The following is a 19,633-nucleotide window of genomic DNA, read 5'->3' on the forward strand; positions in this document are numbered from 1 at the left end:
TTTTGAAAGCTTTAAGCGCGCGCGCGCGCGCGCGCGCGCGCGCGTGTGTGTGTGTGTGTGTGTGTTTGTATTCCTCTTCATTTGCACAAGTCTGGTTGACTTTCTGGGCTCTGATCCAGCTGAGTTTAGTGTTGTTTACTGCCTCTCAGAGTCTTCTTGGGAGGCTGGTGTTTTAATTAAGACCATATTGATCTTAGATACTAGAAAATGTCATCTGACCCAAAATCTCTCTCCATTGGAAGGAAACCTTCTTGCCAGACTCCCAGATGAACATTACTCACTAGAAAGGAGGGCAATCTACTTTGAACGCGTGTGTGTGTGTGTGTGTGTGTGTGTGTGTGTGTGTGTGTGTGTGGAGAGAGAGAGAGAGACAGAGACAGAGACAGAGACAGAGAAACAGAGAACTTCTTCGTTACCTAGGCTTATGCAAATCACAGATTCAAGAAATCTGACCTTCTTAGTCATGTTGGTTTGAAAGAGAATGGCCCTTATAGGTTCATATGTTTGAATGCTTGGTCTCTAGTCTGTGGAACTGTTTGGGAAGGATTAGGAGGTGTGGCCTTCCTGGAAGAGGTGTGTCTGTGTCACAGAGAGTGGGCTTTGAGGTTTCAAAAGCCCCATATCATTCTCAACTCTTTTTCTGCTTCCTGTTTGTGACTTGGGATGGAAGCTCTCAGCCACTGCTCCAGTGCCATGCCTGTTCTCTATCACGATGGCCATGAGCTCTAACCCTCTGGAATCATGAGCCTCAAATGAAATGCTTTCTTTTAGAAGTTGCCTTGGTCATGACGTCTTGTCACAGCAATAGAAAAGTAGCTAAGACTTTTGTCTTCCCAGTGTCTATCCCTGCCCGGCCTTTGGTGATCGATTTTCTTATAGCGGATTATATATATGTATAATATATATAGCATATATATCAACTTTATATATAAAAGTGTATACAGAAGTGCACCTTTTTGTTAAGTTAATTTTCCAAGGGAATTTTTAGGTCAGTATGTCATGTTTGAAATCAAGAGCAAAGCTGTGGGTGTAGCTTGGTTGGCAGATTGCTTGCCCAGCATGCACAAACTCCTGTGTTTGAGCCCCAGCACCATATAAACTGGGACTGATTATGTATACCTATGACTGCAGGCAGGAGGTCAGAAGATCAAGGTCACCTTCAGCTGTATAGGCGTTTTGAGACTAGCCTGTGTAATGGAAGACCCTTGTCTTGAAAACAAATACTCAAGTGTGGGGGTGGAACATTGATTTTTGAAGACAATAATTATTAGCCGCTTGAACTTGATAGTGCCTACAAGCCAAGCCGCTCGTCTGTGATGGCCCAGGGCTGCCTTTCAGAAACACCCATTCCTTATTAATATTTTAAAATGTGTTTTTAATATCAGTCTTAAAAATGGGAAAATATATAAACAATCAGATTCAATTGGGGAGGAGGAGGGAAACCATTTTGGTTTGATTTAGCCTCCCTATCCCAGAAAGAGACCTTAAAATGAGGATTTATGTATACGTAGATTTTCCTTATATGTGTATGTGTGCATGTTACTTATGTGCATGGTATATGTACACATCACATGCATGTTGTATATAGGCACATGCTCCTGCACATGTGACCATTACATTCCACATTATTCCCTTGACACAGAGTCTTTTCCTGAACCTGGCATCAAACTGGTGAGCATCAAGTCCCAGCGATCCTCTTAGTTCCACCCCCTCCAGTACTGGGGTTACAAGCAAGTACCTGGCCATGCCCAGCTTTTGACGTGTGCTCTGGGGATTTGAACTCAGGTCCTCAGGCTTGCATAGCAACCCTTCTTATTCTTTGATCCATCGTCCCAACTTTCAAGTCAGTTTTGTTGGGGTATGATCCTACAGGGGGTGGAGGGAGCAGCGTGGTGGTGGGGAGCAGGGATGCAAAATAGGGAGAAAGGAAGGAAGTCACAAGAGAAATGCCAAAGAGCATGACACTGTTTCCTACGAAGCTGAGGCCCGGTCCTGCTGGGGAACTCTGCCGCATGGTACCAGGCATTCCTGGGGAGCAGCTCACCTCACTGGGTGCTGTCTTGGGGAGCTCTTGGGGAGTTAATTCTTGCTCTGCGCAGCCTCCCCTGCTGCTGTACCAAAGGAAAGCCATCAACAGACACGGATCCTCTGAGGAAGTAACTATGACTACACAGATACGGGAGGCCTAATGGGAGTCCTGAGAGGGAGTCCTGAGAGCCTCCATACTCATAAGAAGACAGTCAGCCCCACCAGTAATGGTACCCCTGAAAATTAAAGGAACAGAGAAATGTTATTGTTGACATATATTGGTATATTTCTGACATTGTAGAGAATGGAAATGACTTTTTTTTTTCCTCCCAAAGGAGAGAGTATTGGACAACTGGCTCTCGTGCATTGCTGGCAAGAGTCAACGTTGGTACAATCTTTCTGCAAGGGCAATTTGAGATAGAATCAGATGCTTTCAAATATGCTTCTCTTCGATCCATAGACTCTGCATCTAAGAACATGTTTGAAGTGGATGATTAGGTTATCACTTAGTTCTGGTTCTAAAGAGAAACAACTTGACAGACACCGAGGTCTAATGATAAAACATTGGCTAACCTTATCCATTTATCCATTTACCTACCCATCCATCCACTCACCCACTTGTCTATCCACCCACCTACACATCCATCCACCTACTCACCCATCTATACATCCATCCACCTACCCAGCCATCCACTCACCCACCCATCTATCCACCCCTCCAGCCACCCACCCATCTATCCATCCACCTATCCATCCCTCCAGCCACCCATCCATCTATCCACCCACTCACTCATCTATACATACATACATACATACATACATACATACATACACCTACCCCTCCATCCACCCACCCACCCATCTATCCACCCACCTATCGATCTATCCATCCACCCACCCATCTATCCACCCATCCATCTCACCCATCCATCCATCCATCCACCCTCCCACTCTCCAATTTTATGTTATTTCCCTTTAAAGTGACTAAAATTCCTGACGTAGCAGCAGAAGGGAAAGAATTATTCATTTCGGTTCAAGGTTTAGAGGACTGACTGAGTTCGTGGCTGCTTGGCCTCGCATTCTTCAGAGTCCTGGTGGCTGCAGCATGTTGAAGAACCTGTTGGTCCTTTCTTGGTAGCTGAAACTTTTCTTCCTTTCCCTCCTCTTCCTTTTTTTTTTATTTGAAAATAGATTTGTTTTATTTTTATTTGTGTGCATGCATGCATATGCCTGTGGAGACCGGAAGGAGGTGCTGAATCCCCTGGGAGTGAGGATAAAGGCAGTTGTGATGTTCCCTGTGTGGATGCTGGGAACTGAACTCTGGTCCTCTGCAATCGCGCTGAGCCATCTTCCCAGCCCAACCTCTGTTGGGAATTGATTCTAATGCTTTGTCTTAATCTGACTCCCCAAAGCTGTGCTTCCAGACCTGAGGGTCCCTGCCCTCAGCTGGCTACAATCGGTAATAAAAAAAAAAATGTCATACAACCAATGGCTGGGCAGGGAGACGGAGGCGGGACTTTTAGATTGTGTGGGCAAGGGACTGAGGGAGAGGGGAAGAGGAGAGGGATCAGGTTTAAGAGTAATGTAGGGGGTTGGGGATTTAGCTCAGTGGTAGAGCGCTTGCCTAGCAAGCGCAAGGCCCTGGGTTCGGTCCCCAGCTCCGAAAAAAAGAAAAAAGAAAAAAAAAAGAGTAATGTAGGTGGAAAGGAAGAGGGCTTTATTTACAGAGGTGGGGGGGGGGGGGAGAGGGGGAACGGAGGTGGGGTGCTGCCCAGAAGGGAACAGGGCAGCAAAGATAAAATAGATTTAGGAGGTGTAAAGCCAGGAATACTGGAGGGAAATGTGTGCTAGCTGCGAGGAGCTTTAGAAGTGAGCTAGTTAAGGCATTTCATTAGCCGGCGCGTGCATGCGTGCGTGCGTACGTGCGTGCGTGCGTGTGTGTCTTTCATTCAAGAATCCAGAGAACTCTTGGGCGGGTGCAGTGCTCTTGCGACCTGCCAGGAGCCAAAGCCGTTTAACTAATTCACCAACACAGACCTCTACTCTTTTCCTTTTCTCTCTCCCCCTTCTTCTTTTTATTTTTGAGATAAAAATAATCTAGTATGTAGCCCAGGTTGTCCTTGAACTTATATAGCCAGGCTGTTCTTGAACTCGTGGTAGTTGTAGCTCAGTTTTCCAAGTGTTAAGGTTTCAAGTACATACCATCTTGCCTTGCTGTTTATTTTATTTTATTTTTTTCTTTTTTCTTTTTTTTCGGAGCTGGGGACCGAACCCAGGGCCTGGCGCTTGCTAGGCAAGTGCTCTACCGCTGAGCTAAATCCCCAACCCCTGTTTATTTTATTTATTTATTTATTTTTAATTTAACTTTGTTTTGAGAGGGAGGCCATTGAGACAGGTCTTCCTGAGACAAGATGAAGCTGACTATTGAACTCAGTGGCTACCCAGGGCCCCCAAAAGTTTAAGAATTAGATTAAGGACCAACCAAGGATTTCTGACATTGCTTAACCCTTTGACAGAGACTCGGGAGAGAGCAAAGCAGCCTTAAGGGAGGTCTGTAAATTCTCTCCGGACAATGGGATCCACATACTTACTTATGCCTTTCGTCTCTGCTGGTGAAAATCACTTTGGTGTCTGTGCCTTCTGCGTCTGCCCTTTTCTGATCCTGCATGCAGAATTTTTTGGCTTCATCTCTTCAGCTTTGGTCTGAAACGGCTGGCGAAGCTTTGAATCTTGAAATCATCTGACTGAGCCCTTTCATTTCTTGAAGTCATTTTTAGCATACTACATTAATCAAAGTTGTCTCACTCGCTTCCTCTCTGTATTTGTCTTTTTATATGGCTTCTTTCCCCCGTCCCCTCCTCCTTGCTTTTTGGTCTATCTCTTGCACGAAGAGCCAAATAAACATCCCACATTAAAAAAACAGTTTGGACCAATGACCATGATAGAAATGCTAGAACAATATGGGATTTACTTCTAAGCTTTCTGAACTAAAAATAAGACTAACTCGGATTTTATGTTGCAGCTCAAGGCGCCGCCGCTGATATTCATCTCCCCATAATTCTTGGGAGGGAGGAACGTTTCTTACAACGCCAGTTTTGTAAGCGGAGCACAAACCGTTCGTCCATAGCATTGATGTTACTGGGAGCAGAGATGGAGCCAAAGCTTGGGGTTTCTTAGGCTCCTCCTCTGTCCTTTGCAGCCGGGTTTACCGCGCTAATTGCAAGAACGTGCCTTTCTAAAAGAACAGCAGACGCTTTAAGGAAGCACGGCTAAATGCGGTGTTACTAACGCAGAGCACGTTGTTCTTTTCGAAAACTAGGTGGAACAGTTCCTTATCAATGTCGGTTGGATCTGGGGTGTGCTTTGAGCTTGGGCCGGCCAGTTTTATGTCAGTTTGACGCAAGCAAGCTGAAGTCATGAGAGGAGGGAGCCTCAATTAAGTAAATGTCTCTATAAGATGGGTCCGTAAGCAGGTCTATAGTGCATTTCCTTAATTAGTGATTCATGGGGGGATGCCCCGCCCATTGTGGGCGGTCCCATCCCTGGGCTGGAGGTCCTGGGTTCTATAAGAAAGCAGACAGAGCAAGCCGTGTGGAGCAAGCCAGTAAGCAGCACCCCTCCATGACCTCTGCATCAGTTCCTGCCTCCAGGTTCCTGCTTTGTTCAAGTACCCTGGCCTTCGTCGTTGGTAGACTGTAATATAGAAATATAAGCCAAACCTTGGACCAGTTCTATTAGAACAATCCAGAAGACTGAGAGACGTAACCAGCTTGTGCAGAGCTATCCAAACAGACACCTGAGTGCTCAGTCTTCAGAATCAATGCACTGACAAGTGTGCACCAGAGTGGCTTTGAAAGGACTGTATCTGTCTTCAGACACATCAACAGAGGGCATCAGATCCCATTATAGATGGTTGTGAGCCACCATGTGGTTGCTGGGAATTGAACTCAGGACCTCTGGAAGAGCAGTCAGTCCTTCTAACTACTGAGGCCATCTCTCCAGCCCGCTCCTCCTCATCTTCCTAATCACCCAATTTTATGTTCTCTCTCTTAAAAAAAAAAAAAAAAGCAAGAAACAAAAACAAAAACCAAAAAGCAACCCTAAACACTCCCTCCCAAATGAAAATCAAAATAGACAAAAGACCAAAAAACAAAAAACAAAAAACAAAAAACAAAACCAAATAAAGCAATATGAAAAACGCCATTGAATTTCTTTCATGTTGCCCAGCTAGTTCAGGCTGTGGGGCTTACCCGGAAGTGTGGCTGACAGGCCCAGTGAGACTGCACTGAAGAAAACTGATTTTCCCTTTGCTAGTGGGTATCAACTATAGTTAGTTTCTTGGGTAAGGCTGGCAGCTGGTGTCTACTTCCTCTCCACTGTCTGGCTTGCAGATCTTATGCATGTCAGCACAGTCTCTGTGAATTCATGTATGTTAGTTTTTTTGTGTCTGGAAAAACCCTGTCTCCTTGGAGTCATCCACCACCTCTGGCTCTTAGAATCTCTCTCTAATGCCTCCTCTTCTGCAGGGATCCCCGAGCATCGAGGGAAGAGATTTGATGAAGATGTCCCATTTAGGATTGTATGTTCCAAAGTTTCTTATTCTTTTTTTTTTTTTTCGGAGCTGAGAACCGAACCCAGGGCCTTGCGCTTACTAGGCAAGCATTCTACCACTGAGCTAAATCCCCAACCCAAAGTTTCTTATTCTTATTGTCCACTTGGGGGTCTCTGTTAGTTCCCGTCTGCTGCAAGAGGAAGAAGCGTTTCTGATGAGGGCTGTCCTCAGCACTGGTCTATGGTACAACAGCGTGTCATTAGGAGTCCGTTAGCAGAACAACTGCATTCGGTTTTCCCCTAGGCTCATGGCTTACCTGGCCTCATGTTCTGGGCCACTTTAGAAGTTTCAGATATGGTTTCTATCACATGGTGTGATAGAAAAAGCCATCGGCTTTCTTTTTTTCTGTACTCTGTATTTAAGGTTGCTGTGAAAGCAATGCCCTCTCTATTCCCAGGAGGAGGAGGGAGGGTGGGGGTGTTGCGCTGAACAGCGTGCAGAGAAAGCACAGAACTCGCAATCCGTGGCATGGCCAGCTTGGCTTACTGCGCTTCCTGACCCTTCTAGCTTTTCACTTAGCTGCAGTGTACGTGACATCTAACGTCTATTGACAATCAGTAGACAGTGGCGGGTGTTTGAAAGTTAGTGTGGCCGTGGCTGAGTTTCACAGTGGAATTCATCCATGCAGAGTGAGATCCTGCTTACCAAGTTAAAAAACAACAAGTGTTCTTGTTGTTGTTCTGCTAAGTCACTCAAGTGTTTACAAATCCACAATTTTAGATTTTGGACATGAAGTCGCATTACAATATTTTTCTGTGTGAGAGAGAGAATAATAGCTGAAGGCAACCTGGAACACAATTTATACGGAAAGATTTTTTTTTTCAGGGCTGGAACCTTCTCTCCGCTGGCAGAGTGCCTTGCCCAGCGTGCATCAAATCCTCGGTTCTATTTCTAGTGCTTCCTAAAGCAGGATGGTGGCCCTTGCTGCTGACCCCAGCACTTTCAGAAGGGGACGTGGGAAGGTCCGTAGCTCAAAGTCATTCTCTGCTGTCTTAGAGGGTGGCCTGGGTTACAGTGAGACCTTGTCTCACAAACAGAAACAAAATGGAGCCCTGTTCTTGAAGTCTCACCGCGAGTGCCCAATCACCTCAGAAGCTATCGTGCACATGGCTGAGCTAGGAAAGAAGGGCTGGGGGCCAGATTTGCCTACGGAGGTGAACTTGCACAACCAATTCTTTTTCGGGAGTGCGCTTCCTACATCCTCGCCATGGCCACGCCCCCAGGGCGCTGAGGAAAATGAGAGCGGGTATCGCAACCCATCCCCATGGGAAAGGATATGTAAGTGAGCGTAAAATCAAAGACATCTGTAAGGACAATCTGAAGGGCTGTTGCCCCGAAGAAGCACCCCACACCTTCTTGGCAAATTGTCACCCGCTGCTGATCTCATCACCTGAGTGAGTCAGATTGGCCAAACTAGGAGAACTGAAAGTGTCACTATGGTCCCTTCTGTCACCTTGACACTCATTTCAGCACAGACTATCCATGTATAGACTCAGGTTGGTTGGATTTGTTTTTTCTGAGACAGGGCTTCTCTATGGTGTGTGTGTGTGTGTGTGTGTGTGTGTGTGTGTGTGTGTGTGTGTGTGTGTGTGTTTATAACCAAGAAAGACAAGTCCTACCTAGATGCTTGGGGAAGATGCATACTGCCTTACTTTCCCTGTTAATATAATAAAATACACCACAAAAAATCTGAATTTTAATAGTCTATTGGTGGGGGAGCATTGGAGTTAAGGAGAGTTTGTTTTGGCTCACAGTTTGAATGTACCCCCAACACGGCGGTGTTGGGGGGGGAGTCATGGCAGCAGAAAGAGCTTGAGGCGACTGGTCATGTGACATCTACAGTCAGGAAGAGCAGTAGATGCTAGAGAGGTAGTAGGTCACTTTGTCCTTTTATTTGGTCTGAGGCTCCGGCCCGTGGAGGAGAACCACCCTTATCTAGAGTGGATTTGCTTGGCTTAGTTAACCCGTTCTAGAAATTTCCTCAGAAATGTAACTAGAGGTCTGTCTCCTAGGTGACTGCAGATCTTGTGAAGTTGATTACCAATGCTAACCATCACCCTCCAGCTGGGTATACAGCAAACACAGCTCAGAACGAGTGGCCTTGAGGATGAGTGGGAGGAGGCCAGCAGGGACAGAATAAAGGGAATTCGTTGGCCCACAGCTGAAGAGGGGTCAGCCTGAGGTCCCTTCTTGCACTCCATACTGTTAGGAAGTGGCCTCGTTACCCTCCCAGAGCACAGACAGAATCTGACTGCTCCCTCAAAATGAAAAAAAGAGTCCCTGCACGGGAGGCCACCAGATTGGATCAGAGTGACTCGAGAGACACAGATGAACATTTTGAACTAAAAATGGCTGGCTGAGGACAAATTTGATTTGTACTTAGACCTCCTGAGTCAAGTGTGGATGAAGCTCTGATCTCTTTCTTCCCTTCCGTTTGGGGTCATCTGAGGACACTCATTTCTCACACAGGGACCTACTCAGGACTGCCAGCAGGACAGAGGAAATTAGAAGTACCCAGTGAGTATAAACTTCATCCCTGACTGATGTCCGGCACCCAGCCTAGCCCGTGTCCATCCCAGGCTTCCAATCCCTGTGAGCCCAGTGTTTCTCAGTAACACTCCTGCCCTGGCTGGCAGACTGCCTCCCGAGAGGGTTCAGATAAACATTCTGTAAAGACAGAGCCAGACAATGAGCCAGGATCCGATTCAGAGAAGTTCCTCTTCTCTGGTTAACGTCATTTTTATTAAATTATATCAATTATTATTGTGTGTGCGTGTGTGAGAGAGAGAGACATCGGGGAGGGCATACATGCTAAGCTAAGCCAGTGTAAGTCAGAGAAAAACTTCTAGAATCACCCTCTCCTATGGTTAGATGAATCACAGGGTTTGGTAGCCGAACTGGGGTTGTCAGTCTTGTCAGTAAGCACCTTCTGCTGATGAGCTGTCTTGCCCGTCCGACATTATTTTTGTGAAAGCTGCCCATGTTGCTGTGGTTAGTTTGACTCACTTATTTTCTCAGCCACCAGGTATCCTATCTACTGCTTAAACTGCCTCTTTTTGATGTTATTTATTTATTTTCCTAGGTTGGGCTTTTAGGCTTCTTACTACTTGTTCTTACTAACAAGCGCTTCTGTGAACGTTTTTTGTACGACACGCCCTGTTAACATGGAGTGTCCCTTTGGGCCCTTTGTGCATAAAGAATTGCTGGGTGGTAACATTGAGACATGACAGTAAATACTTCAAATTTCCCTAAATAATCATCACTGTTACTACTACCAGTGTGGAAAGTTCCCCCGGGGGCTGCAGATTCTTACCGATTTCTCCTCTTGTCAGACTTGTTAACGTCTGCTAATCAAATGTGTGTAAAATATGCCCTCGTGAGTTTCAGCTTCATTTGCCTGTGACCAGAGAGAATCAAAGCAGGCCATGCCGGTTTCCTGAGAATGGTTTGTGTTTGCGTTCTGTCTAAGCTCCACCCCACAGTTACCTGGCAACAGCCAGGTAAGCCTGACTCACTATAGAAGGGGCTACTTGCCCCCTCCTCACTGTCTTGCCATCTGGTTTTCTCTTGTTCTCTTGCTCCCCTCTTGCTCTTCCCTCCCCACTCCCCATCCCCTCCCCTTCTTCTCTCCACGTCCTCATGGCGGGCCTCTACTCTCTTTCTTTCTTCCTTCCTTTCCTTCCTTCCTTCCTTCCTTTCTTTCTTTCTTTCTTTCTTTCTTTCTTTCTTTCTTTCTTTCTTTCTTTCTCTTCTTCCTCTTCTTCCTCTTCCTCTTCCCCCTCCCCTTCCCCTTCTCCTTCTCCTCCTTCTCCTTCTCCTTCTCCTTCTTCTCCTTTTCTCCTTCTCCTTCTCTCCTTTTCTCCTCCTCCCCTTCCCCTCCCCCTTCCTCTGCCCCTCCCCCTCCCTTCCTCCTTTCCCAGAATAAACTGTTCTATATATAAAATGGTCTATATTATACAGTCGTGTGATTGGTCCCTCAGGGGGAAGGGATGTCTCAAGATGGGCCCACCAAGGCACCTCCTTCGCCCACACCTCACTACATCTCCATAGAAGTTAACCCCCCTCACTTTAACCTTTTATAAACACATCAGCTTGTCTGCTCATACTCTTGTCTCACTTGTAAAATGAAAGTATAGCGGACACTACACGCAAAGATAGTAGGCATGAATCTTTTTTTCTTTTTTAAGGTTTTCTTTTTTTCTCTGACCTCAAATCTAGGCTGAGGTCAGTTGCTACATACTTACATCATCAACATTAGTTTGCCAGTTCAAGTTTTACACAAATTTCAACGGTTAGACATTTATGAAAGGAACTGTAACACCTAAGACATTAAAATAAGCATACATATCATAAGTATATAATTTAATTACCACCATCTCACCCAATTTAGCCTTTCAAAAATTAATTAATTAATTTCTATTCCAAATGCTGCATCCCCTCCCTATGTAGGCATGAATCTTAAGGAGATAGTTCAACAAATATTTATAAATGAAGATAATTATGTTGGCGAGTGTCCTTTGATGCATTTTTAAAATGTAGTCCTACTATTAATTAATGTTTCCTGGGGCTGGGGTGGATCATTTGGCAGAGTGCTTGCCTTCACCCTTAAAACTCTGGGTTTGATCCCCCAGTACTCCTGGAATTCCAGCGCCTGGAAGGTGGAGGCAGGAGGATGGGAAGTTAGGACCACCCTTGGCTACATCACAAATCTGAGATTAGCTTGAGCTGCAGCAGACCTTGCTTCAAATCAAGCCGATCAATCAATCAATCAAGCAAGCAAGCAAGCAAGTAAGCAATCGATGGATCTTAACCTAATGTTTTTCGACTTTGTGTTTTGTTGAAGAAGCGCCTCCGTGTTCGAACAGCATAAACACACTTTCTTACTCTCCTTCTAAACAGTTAAAGTTTTAGTTGTTCTTTTTTAAGACATTTATTTGTTTTATGTCAGTACACTATCGCTGTCTTCAGACACACCAGAAGAGGGCATCAGATCCCATTACAGATGGTTGTGAGCCACCATGTGGGTGCTGGGAATTGAACTCAGGACCTCTGGGAGAGCAATCAGTGCTCTTAACCACTGAGCCACCTCTCCAGCTGTAGAGTTCTACCTCCCTCTCCCTCTCCCTCTCCTTCTCCCTCTCTCCCTTCTTTTCTTTTTTATTTGTTTTTAGGGACAGAGTCTTGTGTAGCCCCAATACCTCTCAAACTCCTGATGCCTCTGCCTCCATGCTAGTATTGTAAGCATGTATGTATAAGCATGTATGTATAAGCATGTATGTATAAGCATGTATGTATAAGCATGTACTTGTATTCCTTTCCGAGTGGTCCTGGTGGTTGAGTCCAGGGCCTTGTGCACATTAGGCTGTAACATATTAGAGGCGTAACTGAGTTACATCTCTAGCTCAGTCAATCACGTTCATTCATCAAGACTGCATGCATGTGTGGGTCTACTTTCTGGACATTCAAGGACACCCCTGGATTTCTCTGTCTAGCTTTGCATGAGATGAAGAAAAGGTAACAGTAACTTTGCATCATTTCTCTCGAGCCTCATGGCGGGGACCCTTGTAACAAAAGACAAATGAACGTAAAACAAACATCCGCACTCACTTAACATGTTTGCCACACACAGGGGTCTTTGGAGAAGACTTGGAGAAACAGCAACATTTCTCCAATAAAGGAATTTCATTTTAGATTTATTTATTGTATGTGCATGAGTGTTTTGTCTGCATGTACATGTGTGGACCATGTGCATGCCTGTGGAGATCAGAAGAGCGTTTTAGATCCACAGAGTCGCTATCCATGTGGTTGCTGGAAACCGGAAGTGAGCCGTCTGCAAAGAGTGCCCACTGCTGTTAACCACTAAGCCACCCCTCCAGTTGGAAGCGTCTGTATTTTAATGCTCAGTAGGTTTGACATAGTCTTGCAAAAATATAGTGAGACAGAGGGGGTACAATCTGATGCTACAGACTAAGAAAAATGTAGCAGATCGTCTTGTTTGGATTTTTTTTCTCCTTTAAGACAGAGTTTCTCTGTGTAGACCTAAGTGTTCTGGAACTGTTCTGTAGAACGGGCCAATCTGCTTCTACCCGAGTGGTGGGATCAAAGGCATACACCACCATATTCTGCTCTCCTTTATGCTTTTGTTAGTGTCTATGTCTTGGGAGATAAGGATGTTTCCTCTCCTTTGGCTCCAAGGACACACAGGAGAGAAGGTGCTATGACCTACTTCTGGAGACAGTGGCTGTCCTGCTCCTGCTGTTTGGGACTTGAGTGACCCCATTAGCACCAATACCCACAGTTTCGGTTGATATAATTGGATTACGAAATTGGTCATTGAGTTTAAGCAAAAATTGAGCATGTTTTGTACCATAAGCTCCCAGCTGTGCAGCGAAGATGGGAAGAGTGGATCTGAACCATGAGCTCGGATCGGTACAGAAGAACCTGTGTCAGGTTCGACAGGGTCTAGCCCTGGCTCTGCCCCACCTGGTTATGGGACCAAGGGTCTAGCCTTTGTCCGTATGAAAGCATATGACTTTGCCTGGCTATCTGGGGTCTCTGCAACTTCAGAAGACCTTGACTTCTTCCACTGTTGCTGTCTTCCAACCGTCAATCCCCTTCCCCATAGACCAAGGCAGGCTATAGAATTCATCACCCAAAAGAATGTGTTCAAGCCTTAATTTACTCTTGTGTTTGAAGGCTACTCTGCAGTGTGATTTCCCCTCTCATTTAAAACCTTCTCAAATCTTGTCAAATATCTAAACTAAGCAGAAAGCCAGCTGTCACTGACTTCTCCGAAATGCCTCATCTGGCTTGTTCAGACTTTTCTAGAGCCGAGATTTCAGTTGACCTCATTCTCACCGGAGGAATGCACCGTCCTCTTTTAGAAGGGATGATTTCAGGTACTGATAGAGTAGAGAGTTGCACGTCTGAACACGAAGCATCATTGGACAAGTCTGCACAGAACATGTCCAGTCCTTACGAAGGGACTTTGTCCTACGGTGGCATTACACTGGCACTGCTTAATGCAAGAGACTTGGTTACTCATTTATGGTCACAAAATAAATACTTACTTAGATGATGGTTGCACAGATGTTCTAATTAATGAAGAATTAATTTTTTTTAATAATGAGCCTCCTCCTGTCCCTTCTTTCATCCCTCCCTCCCTCTCTTTCTTGCTTTTTAAAGAAATTTATTTTTTTTTTAAATAATTATGTCCACTGATGTTTTGTCTGCATGCATGTCTATATGAACGTATCAGATTCCTTGGAACTGGAGTCACAGAAAGTTATGAGTGCTGGGAATTGAACCTGGGTCCCTCTTGAAGAGCACACATTGTTCTTAATTGCTGAGCCATCTCTCCAGCCCCCTCAACCCCCCACCACCATTTTCTTTCTTGTTTCAGCAAGGTATCAGGTAACTCAAGCTGGCCTCAGATTTGTTATATAGCAAAGGCTGGCCTTGAACTCCTAAACCTCCTGTCTCTGCTTCCTGAGTGCTGAGATGTGTGCTTTCCACAGGTTGTGTCTGCGGTGTTGGGGATAGGACCAAGGGCTTTGTGCCCATTAGACACCTGAACTACATCCCCAGCCCTCTCTGGCAAAACAGATTTTATGAAAGGATTTTCCAAGTTAGAAAGGATCTGACAAAGCTACTCGAATCTACATTTGTGTATATATTTGTGGTGTGTGTGTGTGTGTGTGTGTGTGTGTGTGTATACCCATGTGTGCTCCATGTGTATCCGTGTTGTGTGTCTTCTCCACCTTACATTTTGAGACAGAATCTCTTACTGAACCTGCTGATCCTAGAATGTCTAGAGTGGCTGTCCAACAACCCTAGGGATCTGCCTGTCTCCATCTCTGTCCTCTGCCCTATAGGTCTGGATTAAAATTAAATAGAAAGGGGATTGTTTCTTTAGAACAGAACAACAGCAGGTGATGACTTTTAGAGCTTCCCATCCTTTTGTTCTGAGATCTCATTGGGTAATTTGCCCAAGTATATTTAACAATGTTTCCACGGCTGCTTTAATCTATCTTAGAACATTTGATAAGTCCCACTGACCATAAAACCTACTGGGACCTGAGGCTCAGGGTGGAATCTGTGTCTAGGTATGTAGTGCGTGCACTCTCGCCAGTTCTGTCAGAGTGATCTGTGAACTATGACGCCATGTAGCACGGAAAAAGAAGACCTCTGTTTCTTAGTTATGTCCCAATTAAAGGCAGAAATCACTTTTATCATATGCAATGAGATATACATCAGATTAGAAATAAGAGCAAATTGAAATCTGTAACCTAATGTCTGTGACACACTCAAGTGGTCCTTGGTAGGAAATGTGTGTGGCTCTTTAGGGTCAAGCATCCTACCCAAGGGGACCAGACATGTGTATTTGATCATCTCTACCTCCCACTATAGTTTCCAAAACCTCAACTCTTTGAGGCCTAAGGCAGAATAAAAAAAAAAAAGAGCTAATAGGGCCATTCCCCTGTAGTAGAGCTCAGAAGCATAGAACATCTCCGTGAAGATAACAGTCTTGTCCCTGACAGAGCTTTCCTAATAGAAGGAGGATGGTGCATAGCTGGCGAGAGGTGAGTTTGGGTTATTTCCCAACATGCTGTTTTTAAAGTTATCATCTCGTGGCGTACGGCTTGCTCAGTGCATCTGTGTGCGCTGATGCTAATTTCCTCTTGGGTGCAATTTTGACCCTTTTAAAAAACCATTTAGCAGAACACAGTAACAAGTTCGGAAATTATATTTCTGGAAGAGCGTATACCGGATTATCTAAATTGGTTGCTTCCAGTATCCACACACAATATCTGTGTTGGAGCTGAATTTGCTCAGTCCGTAGAGGGCCTTGCTTAGCAACCACAGAGCCCTGGGTGCTAGCTTCCGCACCCCATTAACAGTGCACACCTTTCACTCCAGGACTCAGCAGCTGGAACGGGAGGATTTCAAGGCCAGCCTGGACACAGGATCTTAAAGAAACCAACCAGAGCAAAACACAGCTGTCGCACACTCCTAACTGCTCAGCCGTTCTGAATAGCTGCACGAGACTGGGCCTGCCCATCAATACTTCGTTATGGAGAAGGAAGGGTTCAAGAGGTCCCACCTCTCCTTGGGGACATATAGGCCAGTGAATGGATGCTGGAAGAGGAGAAGTGGTTTAATCACTGACCGATCCCTCATGATCCTGTGAATGGCTTTCACCCATTTTCCTGGGATTAACCCCAACGAAACCCAGTGAGTCACAGGTAAAAGCAATTCCTGAGAAGCCTGAGGACCTGAGTCCAATCCCTGATACCATTTGGTGACAGGAGAGAACTGTGTCCTGAAAACTGTCCTCTGACCTCCAGATGAGCACCAGAGCATGGAGCTCTGTAGCTATCACTGTAACTATGACGATATACACACCACACGCACCGTGTCAACATGGTCAGGTATTTTTACCACTGATAAAAACAAACCACGGTCCTTACCTTAAAGCAAATAAAAGGTAGTTTATTCTGGAGCCAAACAAGCCTGGCCACGGCCCGAGAGTGTGGTTTCAGATTCCATCTGTTGCTGTGACAAATACTCCCCCCAAAAGCAAAGTAGGAGAGGAAAGGGTTTTATTTGGGTTTATTTAGCTGAACCGTGGTCCATTATTGCAGGGGATTCAAGGCAGGAACTCACAGAATTATATCCACAGTCGAGAGCATTGACAGGATAAACGCACGGCTTGATTCCTTGCTTGTTAGTGTTTCGAATCCTCTGCCTAGGGAATGGAACCACCTATGGTGGGCTGAGTCTTCACCAATCAATAATCAGGACAATCACTCACAAATGTCCATAGGCCAATTAGACCCATGGAGCCTGTCTTCCCAAGCGATCTCTAGGTTGTGTCAAGTTGATGGGTAGTTGAACCACCATCGTGGGTCACAGTTGGTTTCAGATGTTGTGTGATGGTGGCCTTAGCTTTTGGAGGTAGAAGTCAAGACTCTGTTATCACATTTCAAAATAATTTGTCTACCAGTCATAAGGATGTTAGGTTTGAAGGAGAACTGGGCACCAAGTGGCTGTTAAGGGCACTAAAGATAAGCCCAGGATAATTTGTCTCCAGATCTGCAACATTCTAACTGTCCACAGTCATAAATTCTAATCAGCCAGTCAGCCTTGGAGAATCTTTAACATGGGTGTGCCTTCGTGTGGGAACTTCAGTTTACAGCCGGAATGTTTAGCCTGTCATAGTTTATAGTGATGGCAGAGTAAGATAGGGGTGTTGCAATCTAGGGGACTGGCCAGAAGAATGGGTAAGAGACCTAATTGTTAAAAGCAGAAGACTATATGAGCTTGTTGCAGTGGGAAGGCATTTACAATATAGTAAAAGGAAAAACACAGTGTGTGTGTGTGTGTGTGTGTGTGTGTGTGTGTGTGTGTGATGGTGTGATGGTGTGATGGTGTATGCCTTTAATCTCAGCACTTGAGAGGCAGAGGAAAGTCAACCTCTGTGAATTTGAGGTCAATTTAGACTACAGAGTGAGTTCTAAGACTACTAGAACTACTAGTCTAGTGACTACTGTGTAACCAGGGCTACAGAGAAACCCTGTCTCAAAAACAAAAAACAACAAAAACTCCCACACAAAAACCAAAGCAACAAAGAAAAAGAAGAAAAAGAGGAGGAGAAAAAAATGTGGTTGTACAGAAAATGTTATGTATATTCAAACAGAACAAAAAACTATGTATTTCCCAGAAGCAAGTGGACATTAAAATATGTCTATCAAAGTAATCATTTGGTTGGTGTTGGGCATGGAGCTCTAAGGAAAAAAGGGTATGGAGGAGAATGGAGAATAGAAGCACCTTGCATGTAAGGGTCTCAGGGTATGTGAAGTCCAAGATACAATTAATTCAGTCCTTATATTTAATATGTACTTCTTATATATACGTTCCTTAGGCATTTGTAACTTATGTAATATGTGTGTATATGTATCATTATATGTTATATTATAATATATATTATAAATATATGTTTTGTGTCAGTACTAATATTACACATATGTAATAATACGCATATGTTACATATGTTATATGTAATATTACTATTACACACATGTAATATGAGTGTAAATGTAATGTATGTAATGTTAATATTATATGTATGTAATAGTGTGCAAGTATAATATATTATATTATATATTATATTGGTGTTTATAATATTTGTTATAAATGTATATTAAATATAATTCATATAATTAATTCTGCACTTGAGGTTAAAAACTTCAAAGTTTAGGGGCTAGAGATATGGCTCAGTGGTTAAGGGTGTTTACTGCTTTTTCAGAGAACCTGGGGGCTGGGGATTTAGCTCAGTGGTAGAGCGCTTGCCTAGCAAGCACAAGGCCCTGGGTTCGGTCCCCAGCTCCGAAAAAAAGAAAAAAAAAAGAGAACCTGGATTAACCCACACGGCAGCTCACAACTGCCTGTTACTCTAATTCCAGGGGATCTGATGTCCCCTTCTAGCCTCTGTAGCCTCCTGTGTGCATGTAAGTTCACCCATGCTCATATCTATACACATAAATAAAATCGATACCTGAAAGAATATCTGTTCTATGTTATCAGTCACCGAGGGGCTGGGAGATGACTCAGAAGAAGGCTCATTGCTTTTCTAGAAGGACCCAAGTTTAGTTCTCCGCATCTGTAATTCAGCTTCTGCAGAACTAACACTCTCTTCTGGCCTTTTTGGGCACCTTCACACATGTACACATATACCTACACACAGATACACACACGGAGATACAAACACACAGAATCTACAAATAAGTAGATACACAGACACAGAAACCCAACACACACATATACATACACACAGAAACAAACACACATAGATACATACAGAGATACCTAATACACAGATACCCAACACACAGAGATACCTCACACACACAGATACACACACACAGATACACACACAGATATCCAACACACACAGATACCCAACACATACATATACACACACAGAAACAAACACACATAGATACATACAGAGATACCCAGCATACACAGACACACAAACACACCCAGATATACACATACAGGTACATATACACAGATACATACATACATTAAAAGTGTTACTATGGGCGCTTGCCTAGCAAGCGCAAGGCCCTGGGTTCGATCCCCAGCTCCGAAAAAAAGAAAAAAAGAAAAAAAAATGTGGGTCAAAACCGAGTCTTGAAGAAGCCACAGGGAGGGCTCTGGGGCTAACTCCATTGGTAGAACATTTATCTATCATGCACAAAGTCCTGAGTCCACGGCCAGTCTGAGTTACTTGGAGCCCTGTCTCAAAATAAATAAACAAAAAACGCCACAGGAAAGCCACAGGCCATGATAATAAGAGGTTAAATGTCCCTGGTGTTGGACACTCACCAGCCTCACCTTCCTGTCCTCTGTCCTCCTTCAGTCAGATTGTCTTTGGCTCCGCTTTCTCTGGCTTGAGTCTATAGTCGGCCGGCCCTGGCTGCTTCCTTTGGCTGCTGTCTTGGCAGGCGCACTATTGCCGTTTCCTTTAAAGAAGCAGAGAGCTCTTGCACTGGCCACACACAATGTAATCCCCTCTGTTTCCTTTCCCTCTTTTCTTTCCTCCTCCTCTTCCTCTTCCTCCCCCACCTCCTCCTCTCTGTCTTCCATATGTGCACTCGAACACACACACACAGAGAGAGAGAGAGAGAGAGAGAGAGAGAGAGAGAGAGAGAGAGAGAGAGAGAGAGAGAGAAGCTGCTACTACTTTGAGTAAAGCCAACCCTACAATTAGTGGTTTCAGATTGAAATTTAATACAGAAGTAAAAAAACGGATACAGTAAATATGATATCAATGAAAGTGTTCCAGAGAATTCCAAGAAGTTATTTGTTCCATAAATAGATGGCAAGAGCCAAACTTTTCCTCTTTTTTTTTTTAAAGAAAAAATAAAATCACTTCCTCCATTCTCACACTCCAAACCTAAGGACTTGTATTACCAAATATGGCAA

General features: G+C 44.4%; 2 long non-coding RNA genes across 3 annotated transcripts; one reads left to right on the forward strand and one right to left on the reverse strand.

The window, feature by feature from the left end:
• Nucleotides 1-2,288: 2,288 nt before the first annotated feature.
• LOC120098843 (uncharacterized) lies at nucleotides 2,289-19,202 on the reverse strand. Its single transcript, XR_015645189.1, has 3 exons — nucleotides 19,034-19,202; nucleotides 4,620-5,591; nucleotides 2,289-2,497 (listed from the first exon to the last, which is right to left on the reverse strand). It is a non-coding gene; the product is annotated as an uncharacterized LOC120098843 (long non-coding RNA).
• On the forward strand, nucleotides 8,738-17,442 carry LOC120098842 (uncharacterized). 2 transcript variants are annotated; one of them, XR_015645193.1, is made up of 4 exons: nucleotides 8,738-9,157; nucleotides 9,973-10,140; nucleotides 11,272-11,428; nucleotides 15,560-17,442. It is a non-coding gene; the product is annotated as an uncharacterized LOC120098842 (long non-coding RNA). The 2 variants fall into 2 exon arrangements; XR_015645194.1 differs by having other exon boundaries at nucleotides 9,108-9,157; nucleotides 10,028-10,140.
• Nucleotides 19,203-19,633: the final 431 nt, after the last annotated feature.

Source organism: Rattus norvegicus, chromosome 20 (genome assembly GCF_021556685.1).
Source record: "Rattus norvegicus strain SHRSP/BbbUtx chromosome 20, alternate assembly SHRSP_T2T, whole genome shotgun sequence".
In the NCBI taxonomy this organism is placed as follows: Eukaryota; Metazoa; Chordata; class Mammalia; order Rodentia; family Muridae; genus Rattus; species Rattus norvegicus.